The sequence below is a fragment of the Gallus gallus genome, chromosome 2 (genome assembly GCF_016699485.2).
Source record: "Gallus gallus isolate bGalGal1 chromosome 2, bGalGal1.mat.broiler.GRCg7b, whole genome shotgun sequence".
NCBI lineage: Eukaryota > Metazoa > Chordata > Aves > Galliformes > Phasianidae > Gallus > Gallus gallus.
Genome location: NC_052533.1, coordinates 138,782,015 through 138,800,739, shown reverse-complemented (window position 1 = coordinate 138,800,739; position 18,725 = coordinate 138,782,015). Strand labels below are relative to the sequence as shown.

Here is an 18,725-nt window from a genome sequence, read left to right as displayed (position 1 = left end):
GATGGAGAGCATGCAGACAAATCCAGCAGTGCTTAGTGAAGGCGACAGACCAGCATTCCTGGGACAGGGAAGGGCTGAGTGCTGCCCACAGCTCTGAACCACATAGCACAGGGTGCCCTGAGGACTTTCAGATCTGGAGGAAGATGCTGAGGAGCAATGAGAGAGTGAGAGGCAATCTCCACCCATGACTCAGAGGTACCATCTGACTCTCAGGAACATAGACCCAAGATGAAAGAGTGCACTCTGCCTGTTTTCAGTGATGTATTACTTTGCAACTCTGCACCTTAACTTAGCTTTCACTGACCCAGTGCAAAAACACTGTAATTATTCAATTTCTCAACTATTTCTAACATTCTTTCCATACATAAGGTTTAAGCCTTTTTTTTCCCCCTTCCTTTTAATAGGAACAAAACCCCACAGTTTGCAAGACATTATACAACACACACACGCACACCACTGCTCCAAAACAGCATCTGAAAGCATTTGTTTGATGTTTTCCACTCCCCCACTATAAAACACCACCCTGCTGGTCTCATTTATTGTGTGGCATTTTGCAACGATGCGTAAAAACGGAATTAATCATAGCCCTGAAAAACACAAACTTCTTCTCTGAGGTTAGAAGTAACCATTTGGAAGGAAAACTTCCAGGAGCCAGAGGGACTGACAGGGCTGGAGACTGAAGTCCCTCTTTTCAAAGGCCAAGTGTGTCCCAATATATCCCTTGGACAGCTGCCCTGAGCCAAAGTTATAATAATTTATTCTTTCTGCTTGCCTACGGATCAGTTCAAGTAGCAAGGAGATTTGGTACAAAATCAGGACAAATACTCAAAGTGAACAGTGAGGTTCGGCAGGCGAACGTGTCATAAATCCAACAGGAGGCTATAGCTCTCACTGCAGCCTTTGCACAGGCCGATGTCCAGAGCCTTGGCTCTGGTCCCTACCTCCTGTGCTGGGATGCTGCGGAATTTGGGCACCTTCCCCTCTTGGGCAGCACTCAGCATCCCAGTGCGAGTACCAACACTCAGGCCTGGCAGGAGGCATTGCTTCAGCAAGTCAGAAACATGGAAATCTGGAAAGCCTTTGCCAAAAGAAAAATCATTATCATCTTTATATTTTCTGGCTCAACACCATTTAAGAAAATTACCTTCTACATAAATCAACGTCCCCTTTCTCCACTTCTGCAGATTTAGTGCTTTGCGTGAATTCAAGGAGTGGCTTCTGTCAAAGATGAAGTCGGGAAAAACCATGAGGCTATTTTTTACGTTAGATGTTGTAGCAGAGATTTGCAGAGAGCTTTGGAATCCCTTTGCACAGGAGGCAAAACATTAATAATTTAAAACCCGCCTTTTAAATTAGGAAAAGCATTCAAAGAAACTATTGAAAGAGAAAAACCATCAAGTCCGCTGTCACATCCAACTCAAACACTGACATTTTCTCTCAAGCACCAAAAGCGGTTTCAATGAGCTGGCAACCAAAGAATTCACCTTTTCCTTACTCGCCCTTGCCCCACGTTGGCTCTGTGGCCCCTCTCTGCTCACCCTGAATCACAGAATCATGGTATCATTAAGGCTGGAAAAGACCATCTAGTCCAACCATCAACCAGTCCCCACCATGCCCACTCACCCATGCCCCTCAGTGCCACATCTCCATGGTTCTTGAACACCTCCACGGATGGTGACTCCACCACCACCCTGGGCAGCCTGTGTTAATGCCTCACCACTCCTTCTGAGAAGTTCTTCCTAATACCCAACCTGAACTCCCCCCAGCACAACTTAAAGCCATTAGCTCTTGTCCCTGCATACAAAGCACTCGGGCACCACTTGCACTCCTGCTGAGCTGTCTTCACAGCTTCAGAAAGAGGAGCAGAGGTAGGGGCAGAGGCAGTTCAAGCAAATACCAAACTTCTTGCAAGGGATGCAAAATATTTTGCTACACTTGCTCTCCTTCTCTGACTAGTTATCAGATTTTTTTTTTTCCTTTTTAACTTTGCAAATTAAGATAAGGTCTGTCACCTACTTCAGGCTGATGGCAAAGAGGTTCAGTTAAGGAGCTGGCTCGCTGGTTTTCCACTATATTGTTCAACTGCCTGAATGTATCTATGAATCCCTCACCTCCACAAGTTGGCAGGGACCAGAGAGGTGGTGGATGCCCCATCCTTAGAGACATTCAAGGTCAGGCTGGACGAGGCTCTGAGCAACCTGGTCCAGGACCATATCCAGGTGGCTTTCAGAGATCTGCACGGAAAAGACCCCACAGCCTCTTTGGACAACCTGTGCCAGTGCTGCTCTCCTCCAAAGGACCAGGCAGCAGCTGGTGGAGCTGCCCCACAAGTCAACTCCTATGTCCTTCTGCACTCTTGAATTTCTTTTTTTTTTTTTTTCTTCACAGCAACATTCATAAAATTTCATCACTGAGTAAAGTCTTTTTGGGCAATGTGCAGTAGGGAGGCAGGGGTGATTTGTGGGGGAGCATGTTGGCAAAGACAACTCTGGTACAAAGCAGCATAAGCAGCATGGCAGGCACTGGGAAAAAAGAAGTTAATAAAGAAAGGGTTTTTTTTTTTAAAAAAAAAAAAACTGCTTTGTTTTAGAATAGCAAGGGAAGAAATAAAACAATCAATAATTGATCTTCTTTTCTTTTTAATCAACAATCCCAGACTTTTGTCTGTGCCGGTGAAGCGTTCTCCTTATTCAAAGCACATGTGCATCTGCCTGTCTTGGCTACTGATACGGTTTCTTATCAGCACGTTTCATTCTTTCCCATTCTTGCAAGAGTTCTGCAAGGTAAACAAAGGATATTATCTTCATATTTAAGAGGCAAAGAAAGGCTGACAGGGACAGGCCCACCTCGCTATCGAGGCTTTTGCAAGAGCAAGAACAATGTGGCAGCCCAAGATTTAGGGCTGCTCACACAGCCTGGCCACATGGCCACACAGCCAGCAGCCATCCTGGTATCTGGGCAGCCAGCCAACGTATGTGCTCAGAGAGGTCTTCATGCCCCACAGCTGCATCCTTGACTTCCAGATGTTTGCAGAGAAAGGGTCATTATCCTTTTCCTCCATCTCTCTGACTGCCAGCAAGGAGTCCCAGCTCCTCTTGGACACCAAGCTGCAGGAGATCTTCACACTAATTCAAAACTCCAGTGCAGCACAGTCATGCTCTGAAACCCATTAACCTCAGTGATACTTTGGCCTGGACCATCGTACTGCAACAACAAGGGGCACAAAGCCTAAAGCCCCAAGATCTGGAGTCCTCTGGATCAGTACCCAAACCCAAGCAGCACAGAGCAACCCAACCTCTGCAACCCTTGTGACAGCCACTAAAACCGCAGTGGCTCTGATCTCAAAGGAGAAGACACAGTCCCTGAGGTTGCTTCTGCCCGCTGCAGTGAAAACAAAGACAAAATTAGTTCTCCGCCAGAGAAGTGGCAACTGTCCTGAGGCAAGCCCACCTCTCAGGCACTTGCAGGGCAAGCTTAATTGCAGCAGGGGTCATGGAACTCAGCCTTACCCTTGCTGGTGTATTTTTGGAGAAACAATACATGCAAACACTGGCAGAGCGCAATCCCACTTCTCTGCAAAGGACACTTAAATACGTCCTTTTCTTCTGGAAAAACAGGGGAAAACCTACATGTCAACAGGTCCACTGATCAAGCGCCATCCTCCAGTAGTTTTTTCAGACAGTTATGAACTTGAAATGTATTTTGTCTCCTGCTCCAGCAGTTCCTAAACAGTGCGAGCTAAATATTTATAGAAGAGTCACTGTTTGTTTAAGTTTCAGCCCCTACTTGCTGAGCTCCACGATGCCCAGACCCCAGTATGACAGCTGATTACAGAAGAGCTTGAAAACAAGGCAGAGGAGACACTGAGGCTTACCAGACCTTTCATCTGGACACTTTCTCTTGTTGTTGTTGTGGGTTGCCTCCCACAGCCGGCAGCGCTCCTCCTGCTGGGACCCCACTTCAGCACAGCTACACACAAGCGCTTGCTGAATAAGAAAGCTCACAGAATCTGGCTGGAAGGAAGGGACAGGTACATGCAGAACAAGGATGCATCCCTCCAGCATCGAATCTGCTTTTAGGGTCCTCCTGCTGGGAGTCAGCACTCCGTGAGCTCGTGCCCCTGGCATCTCCGCACCTTGTCACTGCTTCACTTTGATTTTCCCCTTACCGCCAGTCCTGTGAAGCAAAGCAATGCACTTGCTCTGTTTCAAAGGAAACACAGCTACTGCAAGTCAAGGGCCATTTTTCATCCAACACTTTGGCAGAGCTCTGCTGGACGCTACAGCCCATTTGGGAGAGCTCTTGTGCACTTAAGAGCCTGGCTCTCTATGACGTGCAGTCGAACAGTTCAATTGCTCCTGAAAATTCAGTGTAAGCATCTGAACTGTTTTGCAGCATGCAGTAAGGGAGGTGCAAACACCTCAGAACATCTGAGCTGGTGCAGCCAACCCACTGCAAGTGAGGACAGCCTAGATTTAAGTCCATGCCAACAAGTACTACTCTGAATTGTCCCTTCTCTTTCCTGCATTAAAGACCAGCTTTTCTGATTTACCACAGTATCCACTTCAGTGTTACAAAGTCATAGAATCATACGATCATTAAGGCTGGAAAAGACCACTAAAATCATCATGTCCAAACATCAACCAGTCCCCACCATGCCCACTAACCCATGTCCCTCAGTGCCACATCTACACACTTCTTAAACACCTCCAGGAATGGTGACTCCACCACCTCCCTGGGCAGCCTGTGCCAATGTCCAACCACTCCTTCTGAGAAGAAATTCTTCCTAATATTCAACCTGAACATTCCCTGATGCAACTTGAGGCCATTCCCTCTAGTCCTGTCACTGTTACCTGGGAGAAGAGGCTGACCCCCACCTTGCTACAAGCTCCTATAAGGGAGCTGTAGAGAGCAATAAGGTCTCCCCTGAGCCTTTTCTTCAGGCTACGCAATCCCTCGGTTGTTCCGTGTAATAATTGTGCTCCAGATCCTTTACAGCTTCACTGCCCATCTCTGGGCAAGCTCCAGGGCCTCGATGTGTTTCTTGTAGCGAGGGGCCCAAAACTGAACACAGTACTTGTGGAGCAGCCTCACCAGAGCTGGGTACCACAGTCCCACAGTACCCTACAGAATAACCAGGGATACTGAAACTTTTGGTCTGACAATCTTCCACCAGCTGAAAAGCATTTGGATTTGCAGATATGCTTCTGCTAGAAGTTCTCTGTATCCATCAAATCACACTGCAAAGCATTACAGCACCTCCTACACATAATGCTGCACATCATTACAGGTGATCAGCCAAAAAATTAGACTGCTTTATAGATATGGTGATTACAACTTATTCATCCCATAAAAAAATATCTGTGGGTACAGGTGAACATTTGGCATATAAATGCACTTACGTGACGTATATACGTGAGCAGAAAGTGGCTTATGCACCTCAGACAGGTGAGAGACTGAGACAACTTTGCCCAAATCAAATTATTTCCAATGTAGCTCCAGCTTTGAGCAGACCCACCGATGAGCACGGATTGCTGAAGGACTCAAAACCACCAACAGCTGTTTGCTAATGCTCATCTGATCAACCTTAAACCTTTCTCAGAGCTGCAGCAAGGTTGGACTCTGTTCTGGACTTCTCCAGGGAATAACAGAGCTTGTTCGCCACTGCACAAGGTGTTAACACTTCTCCCTAACAGAATAAAAGATGTGGCGTCAAGCAAGACAAGCATCAAGGTACTACCAAAATCAGGTTTGCATGCTGAGACCATTGGGATTCTTGATATCCAGAGTGCAGGTCTGTGTATGAACCAACAACTCAATCACACAAATAAATAGCCATGCCACTGTGACATGCACATGCTGCACGCCCTTCTCCTTGCACAGTTTCCATCCCTGCATGCATATGCACATGCAGACAGGAAAGCACCTTATTAAGCTTTAGGCATGTGCCCGTATGTGCATTCCTGAATCACAGCCCTGCACATGAATATGCATGAGTACACAGGCACACCGCAAGCAAGAAGGCTGATAGAAGAGATTAAAGAGAACACCGAAACATGTAGGAGGCTGGAAATAATGACAAGTGCTTTCATCAGTAAAACCCAAATTACCCTGTCTGCACACAGCCTCTCATCTCCTACCGAGCAAGCAAAGCTGCTTATTATAGAGATGCCTTTACCGTAATCTGACTTGTACAGAAATGAGAGGAGCTGCCCTTGCTTTCAAATGGTTTATTTTTCTGCTTCTTGGGGGACCAATTAATGGTGGGAAACACGGTTGGGCTCATAGGAAAGTTGCACGTTCCTGCACCCAGAGGCTGGGCTTTGCCCCGTGGTGCTGTGCTAGCTTTGGGCGCTGGTGGCTGTCCCCATGTGCCAACCGCTGTCCTAGGTGCCAGCCTGCAGGCAGCAAGCATGGACCCACAGCCAAGCTCCTCCGCCTCCATGGAGGACACAAAGTTTTACCAGGATGCAGAAGGGAGACTTTTTGTTTTGCTTCACCTGGTCTTAAAAAGGAAAAAAAAAAAAAAAAAAAAGGAAAAAAAGAAAGAAAGAAAAAAAAAAGGTAGAAAACATCTTTCCATCTTACATAAATATTGGATCTGAGCACTTTGTGCTCAAGAAGTTAAAAATAGGATATAATATCAGGTCTATGCGCTGCATCTTTTATCAAAGACTTTTATGAACATCAAACCGGCTCTGCTGCTCTCTTTTATACTTCCCTGCCATCACTCACAATTCATAAAAGGGGACTACAGAGATACAAAGGCTACGGCACTTCCCAGTGCTGTCATAGGCACCCAGGGACAAAAACAGCTTTTGCTGAAAGCTTTGAAATCTAAGAGCAATTTTATGATGTAGCGTCAGTTTTAGCACAAGAGATGAATAATAGATATGCAAAATATAATAATACTTTCACAAGTAAACAATGCTTTACAGTGTCAAACCTCTTCAGAAGCCCTGTCAGGCTGTTCAGAGGGATCAGCGCTGAAAATCACAGTAACACAGAAGCAAAGTGAATGCTGTTGGAATAAACACATTCAGCCAACAAGCCCAGCTTCTGAAGGGTATGGCACATCCAAATCCCAGCTGTGTCCACCAGATATACACATCCAGATCCCCCCTATAAAAAGGGGAGGTAATGGAGATTAACAAGATGAACCAGAAACTCTTCAGACATAAACTTGACGTTGACCCTGCCATCCTACAGTTGAGCCACGATAAATCAGAACCTCCTCCCTATCTGTACAATGAGCAGAGCTGCACGCACCTATACTCAAGATATGAGCATTAATTAACTTAAACACAAGGAAAAAATACACACTTCAAAGATGGCAGCTGCTAGAATATTCAAGACTCATTCCCAGTTAATTTGTTACAAAGATACCCGGATATGGAGCAAAATCCCTATGCAAAACAGAGCAAACCTGAGAAAGCCTTTCAGCTATTGGCATCCTTTTCATGGAAGACAAGCAGCATAACTTGCAGTCACCATTATTTTTTCTGCCCCACGCTGTAACGGTTATGAATTCCAAGGGTGGAAGTGATAAACCTGTGATAAAACAAATTCCAGTGGACTCGAGGCATTGCCCTAACCAAAAAAGAATTTCCTCCTTAGTCATCCAGCAGCAGAGTAAGCCAGCTCCCACACAAATTACAGAAGAGTAGGAAAAAACGCTTATCTGAGAGATTACTTTTTTTCCCAGTACCTTGTTATTTCATTTTGAAGCAGGGCATGGGTCAAACAAAAACCACCTGATGCTGATGTGAACTGCTCAGCACGAGATAAAACTGTGCAGGGATAGCAGCAAGAGGAGTTTCTTCCTGCAAGGAGAACAAGCGATGGTGCCAACAGGACGGGTAGTGGCACATCCCCAACTCCAACCAGTCAACTTCTCCCTACCTCCAGGGATCCTCAGCTCACATCCTCCTAGATACTCACATGCAGAGTCAGGAGGATTCTTCCTCGGAGCTGGGCACAGCCTGAAAGCAACACCAGAGCTGTGACTCCTACCCAGGACGTTGTGCCAAAACATTTCCATTTTCACAATAAAGACAAGGAGACAGACAAGGTGGACGAGGTGGCCGAGTGGTTAAGGCGATGGACTGCTAATCCATTGTGCTCTGCACGCGTGGGTTCGAATCCCATCCTCGTCGGCAGGTGAAAATTTTCTCCCCTCTAGGTTGTGTCCTTGTGAGGTCCCACCTGGAGTACCGCGGTCACATCAGGTCTGGGGGCCCCAGAACAAGAAAGACATGGAGCTATTGGAATGGGTCCAAGGGAAGGGCACAAAGATGATGAGAGGGCTGGAACCATCCCTCCTATGGAATGAAGAAAGGCTGAGGGATCTGGGCTTCTTCAGCCTGGAGAAGAGAAGGCTCCTGGGAGACCTCAGTGCAGCCTTCAGGTGTCTTGAAGGGAAGTTGTAAGTAGGAGAGTAGAAGGGGAATTCTTACGTATGGTAGTCCTCTCTGGTAGTGAGAGGACAAGGGGGCAACAGCTTTAAACTAAGAGGGGAGATTTAGGTTACGTGTCAGGAGTAAATTCTCAGAGGGCAGTGAGGCACTGGCACAGGCTGCCCAGAGCAACTGTGGATGCCCCATCCTTGGAGGATTTCAAGGCCAGGTTGGATGGGGCCCTGGGCAGCCTGATCTGGTGAGGGGTTGCCAGCCCACGGCAGAGGCAGTTGGAACTGAACGGGCTTTAAGATTCCTTCCAATCCAAACCTTTCTATGACTCTGTGATTGCAAGACACCTCTACTGAAAAGCCCCTCAAGGGCCCCTCAATGCCTCAGGATGCCAGCCAGCTTTGGAAGTTTTACATTTTAGTGGCATGAGGCAGATTTCAAAACAAGCTCCTAAATACTAATCCCCATCAACTGCTCAGCAGATGGGAGCCCAAGAAAACAGCCTGTCAACACCTATGGCTCTGCAAAACCCGGCAATGTAGTACAAGGGATTCAGTAACCAAGATGTCATCCTTGCTTTGCTGGTTCTATCCATAATGCATCTGCTGGTATTTCACTGTTTCTTCCTGAGGACAATCTAAAGCAGAATAGTGAGTCTGCAAGCAGGCAGCCAGCACTTACAGGCATGTCAAGTCAGGAACTGCAAACAGTTATTCATTGCAAAAGCAAAGATTGCTTTTAAGGAAGAACTATATCCTGAAAGTAACTACTGTGACGGTTTAGTCAATGGAAAGCACTGAGCAACATCTTGAAACAATAAACAAAGGACCATTCATCACATATGAGTAGGATCATTCCAGATCTTAAAAAAAAAAAAAAAAAAAAAAAGAGGGAAAGACCATCAAAACTACGATTTTGCATAACCCAATGACTGAGGTGTGCGATTAATCAGCTTTGCTTGGGCTGGCTCTCACTGCTGCCCTTCAAGTCAGTGCTCTCCAAACTGCAGCGCCAGGGTCAGTAGCAGCAGGGTCTGTGAGCAGCACTAGTACATCTACCTTTCAGGTCCCTTCCAACTCAAACCATTCTCTATGATCCTATGAAATCCTCCCAACAAGGACAAGGAAGGTTAAGATCAAAGCAAAATTTCAGCATCGGTATCACCAGTACATTCTCCAAGCAGCATCCTCGAGGAAGAAGTGAATTCAAATATTAAGTTGTAAATATTTTTAAAGTGCCAGATAGGCTTTTGGCACCTGAGATAACAAACTTCTAAAAGCACTTGCATTTAATACACCTACCTTCAAAAATCCCATTTGAAAACCAAAGCTACTTTAAGCCCCAGTTCCAGAGAACTGGGAGTAAATTTTAGAAGCAGGAAACCATCAAGCAAGAGACATTATCTGTAGATTAAATCATCTTCCTTTGTTGGGCTTCCACATATTCAAGTCAGAGAACCATGAAAAAAGTTAAGATTTCAGAAGAAAAACTACATTGTCAAATTTATTTTATAGCTTTGAGATTTTTTTCCCTTTAACCAATAAATACTTGCAATTCCTTTACTTTCTGCCAGCTGGAGATAGACTTGAGAACTGCTGCAAACCTGTAGTGTCAGTGTTTGTCTGTGCTGGGCACCAAAAAATTCCTCTCCAGTGAGTGCGAGGGGTTAGTCATGGCTGGAGCATCCCTGCAATGTGCCAGGGCTGCTTTTTCACTCTCATGTAACCACCAGTAATACCGACTTAGCACTGCTGTGACTTTTACAATGCTGTTACAATCTCCAAATCAGCTATGTGCGTTTGAATCATACAAACACTGGTACGCCCAAAGACACCACTTTCACAATCAGCTGAAGCCTTTTTTTAATTAACGATCACAGAATCAGAAAGGTTGGAAAAGACCATTAAGATCATCATGTCCAACAGTACACCCAACCCCACCATCCTAAGAAACCATGTCCCTATATATCACACCTCCACATTTCCTGAAAACCTTCAGAGACAGTGATTCCAACTCTTCCCAGGGCAGCCTGTTCCAGTGCCTCACCATTCCTTCTGAAAATAAATTTTTCCTAATATCCAACCTGAAATAAAATGCATTTTCCTAATATCTAACCTAATACCATGCATCTGTCCATAGATCTACAGGTAGCATGGATCCAGAGCAATGCAACACAGAGTAAGCAACAAGGCCAAGTGAGATGTATCCCAGTTTTGCCAGTCCATGTCACCTGCATGGTGCCAGGCTCCCAGGTGTGAAGGGTCTCCGTAGCTGAGATAGGATGGGCAGGACTGAGTTTGCAATGGGCAAAGCAGAACAGAAAGTTTGGGTACATCTCCTGCAGCTTGTCTGCAATCCTGGTGGCAATGAAGAACCATGCAGTGTCCAGCACTTCTGCTACTCTAAATTACCCAGTGATGGACAGGTTCTGTGCCATCTCCAAACATTTTCAGAAGCACCAAAGCAACTGCATCACAAGAGCAGAGCAACCAAGAGCCTGTTTTATGGGGGTAGGCTTGAGCACCACAAGTACTCCAGAATTGAAGCCTACACCCTATCTTATGCTGAATAAAGACAAAGGAACCAGTATACAAGCAGTGATCATGCTTACTTTGCTCTTTAAACAAAAAGGAATCCCAGGGAACTCCCTCATGTCAAATTACAGAGATGCTGTTCCTGAAAGGCTGAGCAATAGGGCTGGGAGCAGACCAATAAATACATCTTGTACAAGCACTCTAGGTCTTCTACAGGTGTTCATGGCTCTAATTAGGACTTTTTGGCTCCAAGCTCCTGCTTATGTACAAAAGATAAAGCTCACGGTGTTGCAGCACACTGCTGACAAAGGAGCTTTTTAGATACCAACCATGTTTGCTTAAATAGTAGTTAGAAAGCTCATATTTCCAGTGATCTTTCTTCGGTGCTTTAGAAGTTGTTAGGAGGCAGTTAATAAAACACTGGGAATTTCCATGCTTGGAAAATTGTGTTATGTATTCACAAGGGATAGAAATGGGCTAAACTATTTCCCTGATCAACCTGTGCATGGCCTTGCCTTGAAAGCTACCTACATACTGCTGTACACAATGTTATCACCCTACAGGGGTGGAATGAAACAAACAAAAAAAATTATTAAGTGACTCGACCAGAGGCGCATATGAGGTTACTGGAGGAGCCAGCTACAGGAAATGTCCTGATTCCCTTTCTTCTCTGTCTCAGCCACCAGAGAAAGCAGTGTTCAGAAGTTAAGAAGATGCACTTCACCACACAAAAGAAATGCAATTACCTTCCAGCATATTTTCTACGGCATTTGAGCTAGATTGCAACATGCCAAGTCAAGTTAAACACTGGATACCCCAGCCCATAGGAATGTCTCTGCCCCAAACCCCACAGGCTGCTGGCTCTAGGCAGAGCCCTCCATTGACCATCAAGTCTAAGCAATACACACGACCTACTCCAGAGACCTGGTACAATGCTTTCACTCCCCACAGTTAAGCTCCAGTCTCTGTTAGAAGCACAGCAACCATTCAACTTTCCTGATAGTTAAAGCAAAGCACTTTTTAATTCTCAGCCTCTATCTTCTCAATCTGGCCTAAGTATCACATCAAATTCAAGAGATGGTCAACTGATTTTGTTCCCCTGGCTCCATTTCCTTCCTTTATACTGATGTAAAAATGTGCTTACAAAGCAATAAGATGAAACTTTTAATGCCTCACACATACTGATGGGAATGCAGAATAGCATTTTCAGCAATTTCCCCTTAGCAGTTCTTTTTTTGTATAGTCAAAATAAATATGGAATCTAGATTAAAAGAGCTAACTTTTTTCTCCATTCCCTATTTTTTCTTTTAAGAAAAGCATTCTGTTCATCAGCACACGTGAGTAGATCCATCCCCCAACACTTCCAGAACAATTGTTAAAACTGGGACTTTCACAGCAAACTGACACCTCAGAGACCAACAGAACAATCCAGTTCTGGTGTTAAAGAAAAGAAAAAGGCTCAGTCACCTTTATAAAAACATCTAAGTCATTGTAAATCTCTATAAAAATGTAAATCCAGTAATTATCACTGCAATTACTGAGTTATCTATGTCTACATTGAATATGAATAATTTTCAAGTTAAAATTTAAAGCCATCTTTTTTTTTATGTCATCCTCTAAATGATGCCATTCTTCAATAGAAGCACTGTTAAATTAAGATGAGAAAAAATGGATTGAATACTCATATTATCTCCTCTGAAATTACACGGAGAAGCCTGATAAGCAGGTTCACACACAGCCGGTGCCTGCTTGGTGCTGTAAGTACAGCAGTAATTGCTGAGTGGCCAGGGGCAGTGCAGGAGGAATTACGAGGCATGGATGTGAGCATCCCCACCCCTCTGCTAATGAGGAAAAGTCATCTTCAGAGTATGATGTTAAAGAGATGGAAAGGCCTTACCTTTAGCAGAGGCTAGTAGGGAAACAGAATGATTCAGTTCCTAAACATCAGGAAAAGAAATTGGGTAGAGAATGTGGAAACCATCTACATAGCCGGACACAGCCACTGCTGCGCTGCAAAAGCTCGGTGAAAGGGAAAAAATATCCTTCTGCCTTCTTCAGTAATTGCTATGTTCTGAGCAACTGAAAGGGAAGGTATTCCAGTAAGGACGGCAAGCAACTGATTTGCTGTAATCCTCAGAGCAGAGATGCTTCCTTCCCAAGACTCGGTGACTCAGGAAAGACAGGGCAAAAAGACAGCAGGAATTTCCAGATGGTTTTGTCGGTGGCTGATGTTCTCCAGAGGATTTTGCAGGTCCATAAATCCCACGATCCTAAAAATCCTTGGAAGGTATGGAAAGGATCGCACTGAGAGCTCCTCCCAACATTTCTCCAGAGTGGTTGAAGGCACATGGCTGGGACCTTTGGAGAGAGGAAAAGGACAGCCATTATATGAGAGCAACCACAAAGAAGTAGAAACCACAGGCTCTTCCCATGTATCTTATTCCCATGCGAACTCCTATCTTTTGATTCACTTTTGCACAGGAGGAAGTTTTTAGGTTTGTTAGGGTATTTTTTCACTTTTTTTCCCCTCCTTTTCTCATTGGTTTCCCTATTGGCCTGGTTTATTTAAACACACTGAGCATAGGCTTCATAGGACTACCATCTTCAGCGGCTCACAGGCCCCAAGTGATGTGAAACGAGGAGGACTATAAACCAAAAACCAAAACAAAGTTATCACCTAACAAACACATGCTTCCAAAACCCTTTTGGCTGGGGAGAGGAGACAGTTTTCTTCCTCCTTTTTTACTTTTTTTTAACCTAATTACATGTTTTCTCCAACAGTGAAGAGAAAGCAGTAAAAGGCTTCAAGGAAGCAGCTAAGTGGGACTTTCTGCCTTCCTAATTTCAGAGAGAAATGCCCATCCAAAGAACCTCTGGAGTCTGGGCTGAAGTGGAGGAAACAGCCCCATATATCAGCTGGATTCTAATCCTGACACCTCGGAAGCACTCAACTCTCCAGTAGAACAACTGTGTTTGCACTTCCTACCAACTCAAGTACACCTCCACATTCAAATGAAATAAAAACCTCTCAGTAAAGTGGCTTCAAATGCCCAGGGAATTAATCATAAAGATTGTAGTTATTTGATGTGCATAAAGCCATCAAAATTTGTTTTGCTTTGTTTTTTTTTTTTTCCTTTTAAAACCTGATATTACTAACAGAGCTGGGAATCAAGTTGCTGGGATTTTTGTTTGTTATTTTAAGATAGGAAAGCTGTCACACAAACCCAGTCAATTGCCAGGCCCGGAAATAACGCTTTGCAAGCAGTGAAAGAAAACTCAAATAACTCCCTGCCCAACATTGCTTTCTAGTTCATCTGTCATAAAAACAGCAGAGAGCAGCTCAGAGCCAAAAGATTTTTTTTTTTGCTTTGTTTTAGCTCTAGCAGCACAAAAAGGTGATATCATTGTGTATTGTAACCAAGCAAATGAGTAATGAAAGTGCAAGCAAATACATTAAATAGCACATGCTTAAATAAAAGGTGTGATAATCATTTGTTTTGTTCTGCTAATTGTGTCAATGAAGTCCTATCCTCAAACAGATGAAACGTCATCAGAAATAAAAAATAGAAGGCATAACCAAGTGAATACTTAAATGTTCAGAATACATCTTTTTTTCCTTTTTTCCTCTTTAAAACCTTGGAGAAACCCATGCTTATTATAAACAGAATTCAGGGCCACTCAGATGATCAGAGGGCTGGAGCACCTCTCCTATGAGGAAAGGTTGAGGGAACTGGGCTTGCTTAGCTTGAAGAAGAGAAGGCTCCAGGGAGACCTCATTGCGGCCTTCCAGTACTTGAAGGGAACGTATAAACAGGAAGGGGAACGGTTGTTTACGAGAGTGGATAGTGATAGGACAGGAGGGAATGATTTTAAACTGAGAGAGGGGAGGTTTAGGTTAGATGTTAGGAGGAATTTTTTCAGTCAGAGGGTGGCGATGCACTGGAACAGGTTGCTCAAGGAGGTTGTGGATGCCCCATCCCTGGAGGCACTCAAGGCCAGGCTGGGTGTAGCGCTGGGCAGCCTGGTCTGGTGGTTGGTGACTGTGCACATAGCAGGGGGGTTGAAACTAGATGATTGTTGTGGTCAAACCTTCTTCCTCACTAAGACAACAGAATCGCCTTCTCTCCTTTGTAAAGATGCAGGCTTAACATAACCCAAGCTAACCTGAGTTACAGTTGCCACTAGTAGGACTGATGACACTGTAACTCACTGAACTCTGGTGTCTTCACAGTATATTTAGACTTCCCTCAAGTCTTCTAGTTCTTGAAACCAGAATCATGGAATCAAATAATGGTCTCCTTGCTTCTTTGGTATTTCACTGATGGGTAGGGCTAACAAACAAAATAGCCCCATGTCACGCCCCAACTAAATGACGCAGACCTTCAGAGTTTACCAAAACCCTGAGCAGATAAAAAAAAATCTTAGAAAGGGATGTGACTGCCCCAAAATAACTCCCGTCCCACTCATCATATAGCAAATCTCAGCCACTCTGATGACTGTACAACACTTAAAATGCCTGTAAAAGGTATTTCTCCACTAAAAGAACATTTGCCTGAAACCCTTGAGCTGTTTCTTCTCTAAACTAATTATCTACAAAATATGTGCATGCCAACTGATAAAAATCCATCATCAGTCACCTCTGTGCCAGGAGGTATAGGGCTTCTGTTCTAGCTCACTGTGCACACTTTCACCAGAAGATGAGTCAAAGGAACAAAAGGAAGAAAGTACAAAAAAGATGCTTTTCCTTCTCTTCTTCTTGCCATCATTTGCCTGCAAAGCCAGCTGGGACCCTACTTGAAGCAGGGGAAGGACTAGATGATCCCAAGTGGTCCCTTCTAATCTCAACCTGTGTTGAGGGGTTGTCGATCAATTCTGTGATTCTGGGTGGCAGCAGGACCTGAGGCTATGCAGCAGCTACAGGCAGGAAGATCACTTGCTCCATTATACCCACATAAATATCCACCTCTTTCTAGTTAGGCTTTAAGGGTTGGAACAACTGATAAACCAATGATACATGTTCATTTTAAGCATACTCCTTTTTGGTGTGGCAGACACAGCACTGATGTGCTCAACACCTTCCCTTCCAGGCTGTGAAGACAGGATACAGGATGTCCCAGTGTGGGATGCAGATAACATTCAAACTCTTGCGCTTGGGAGAAAAACCCAGAAAGTCAACTTTTCAGTTAATTTCACTTTGCCCTTAAAATCCTGCATGCATCTGCCCTGCAGACCTCAGCTCCAGTGCTGTGCACTCCAGGCTTACAGCAGCCTTCTGCTTTCCCTCACATATTAGGGGTCTAAGCACTGACGAACACCTGCAGGTCTTGCTCAAAATAACATAAAGTCATGCAGCAGTACATTTACACTGCAAGTGACAGTCCAACATCTGAGAAACACATTCCTTCTTCTCGTCCCTCGATGAATAACAACTCCAGCACTTGATCAGCAGGGCACAGTTCAGCCACCCACACTGGGCAAAACACGGAGCACAAGTCTGGCTCCAAATAAACACAGCACAGGCTGCAAAATACAGCAGCATTCAGAGCCCACAGCTCCTTCTCAAGGGCAGCAAGACCAAGTCACATGAGCTCAAGGAAAACAGCAGCAAGCAGAGCACTGCAGAGAGTACCCAAGAGAGCCTCAGATGATTAATAGCCAAATGAAAAAAAAAAAAAAAAAAAAAAAAAAAAAGACTTGCTAATTAAGAAATACAGGGGAAAAGAGAAACGAATAAGGACTTCCACCTGTTAAATATTTACCATTAAAGGGTCCCAAGTGCAATGTCTGTTTTGAAAAAACAAAGGGTGTTTTTTGTGCCTGTGTTTTTGGTTTAAGGAAAAGGCTGCTTTTCCACTTCAGCTTGTTCATTACAACCCAACCGTATGAGCTAAGCGCAGTGAGGGACCTGTAAAACCTCACTATCTGCAGTAGATTATTACAGCAGGAACTTTATTATGGGCGCAATTGCAAGCAGGGCTGTTTGTCTCTGCTGTTTCTGTCCCACATCCAATGTTCTCCAAACTCACCCCTGCAAAACACGGCAAAGTCCCAAGATGGCCCCTCTCTACATTATTATGCAGAAACAAATTTTTCAACGCCCAGTTAAGGAAAAAAAAGCAAAAAGAAAAAAATACATATGTTTTCCTGTGAATTCTCTATCTCTTTTAAGGAAAAGGTTGCAGGTATATTTACTGAAAGGCAGCAGTGCTATGGTGGAGGCTGTGAACCACTGCAGTCTGTCCTCTCTCTTAGCTAGGCCCCTGCTGGGATCAAGCTCATGTGTTGGCCAAACCCCCCAGGCAGCAGATCCAGTTCAGCACAGTGCATAACCCAGCCACCACGGGGGAATGGATTTCTCCAGGTTTAGTGAGCTCAGCATCAGCAGTTGTAGAAGGAGAAGGAAACGATCAAGCTGGACTACCCCTTGCATCAGCGTCCAGCTAGTTAACTAGTTCAACCCATCTCAGAAATCTCTCAGCTGTTATCACCTTGCTCTCAAACACAGAATTTTAGAAGAGGTATAGACTGAACCTGGGAAATTGAGAGATTCCAGGTCAACAGGGCTTGTGTTTTTCATCAGTGAGGCAGTGTACAGTCTGAACTCATTTATTTCAAGGAGTCATGGGAGGACACCAGTGTTTGTCTGAACATCATATTTATGTCCTCATAAAAGAACAATCAAGAAAATCCTAAAAACAAAATACTTCAAATATTCTGTTGTTTGTTTGTTCTCTAGAAAAACAAAGGCTGCTGCTCCCTTTCACTCTCACTCAGAAGCACCAAATCCTTAGAGTAACCTGACTGCTTTTGAAGGGTTCACAAGTTCGACTGACCGCCACATCCAGGCAGCCTCTAGAGAGAGGGCTTTGGCTCTTCCATCAGAAAATGCAGCTATGGTTAGGACGTGATTAATACAGGAAGTGCACCTCACAGGGGCTCCACCAGAACACCCAACTAGCAATGCAAACCAGGAGATTACTTCACTCTGCTCATTAAACCCTGAGAGTCAGTAAACTTGCCTTGTTCACCAATCTGAGACATCCTTGTATGGACTGCTAAAGCCACTATTTGCATTACACGGTATTGCAGGAAAACGAGGTGAAGACGACAACACAAATTTATCATGTCCCATCCTACCACTTTTTTGCTCTAAAAAGTTAATTCTGTAGAAACCAACCAAAACAGGTTCAAAGGAGAACGACAAAAACAGGAGTATCCTCCAGTGAGAGTGGGAACGACCACGTATGCTTTGTTCAATGACAGGGCACTGGATAAAACAAAAAACAGTGCTTCTAAGGACTGCTAATTCTTGTGAGACTTCTCAAGGAAGTGCACTTTTTACACCTAGATGTTCCATTTTAGGTATTATTACACTAACTCTTCCCCATAACCATTCAGGACTCTTGTATACTACTTGTATGTATTCTTGTATATACATACAAGAATATCCATACTTGATGGCTGGGTCTATATCTTGACCTAGCTCTAACTAGTGACTACTATGTATCATTTTCCTAAGCTTAATGGTTCAAAAGCACTATTTCCCTCAGTGCAAGCCAGACCTCCAGAAGTCCTTGCCAGCAGTTCTGTGAGCAAAGTCCTTCTCCAAGAAGACCCTGGGCTGAGGGAAACCAAGAGCTATGAATGCTGCCACTCCCTTCACCTGTATCTTACAGGAGGGACTGTCACCCACTGCTTGCATTGCTATAGAAGTGCCACATGACAAGCGTAACATTACTGAGTCGGTGTTTATCTTGGTAACTGCACAACTGTACAACACTTA

General features: G+C 44.4%; 1 long non-coding RNA gene and 1 other non-coding gene across 7 annotated transcripts in view; one reads left to right on the top strand and one right to left on the bottom strand.

Annotated features, from left to right (window-relative positions):
- Window positions 1-18,725, bottom strand: part of LOC100858809 — an 81,124-nt gene that overhangs the window by 27,913 nt on the left and 34,486 nt on the right. For all 6 annotated transcript variants that reach the window (XR_001465520.4, XR_005857396.2, XR_003074066.3 and 3 more), the window contains one exon: window positions 12,840-13,300. This is a non-coding gene — a long non-coding RNA (uncharacterized LOC100858809). The remainder of the gene's footprint in view (window positions 1-12,839; window positions 13,301-18,725) is intronic.
- On the top strand, window positions 8,075-8,156 carry TRNAS-GCU. Its single transcript has one exon. It is a non-coding gene; the product is annotated as a tRNA-Ser (tRNA).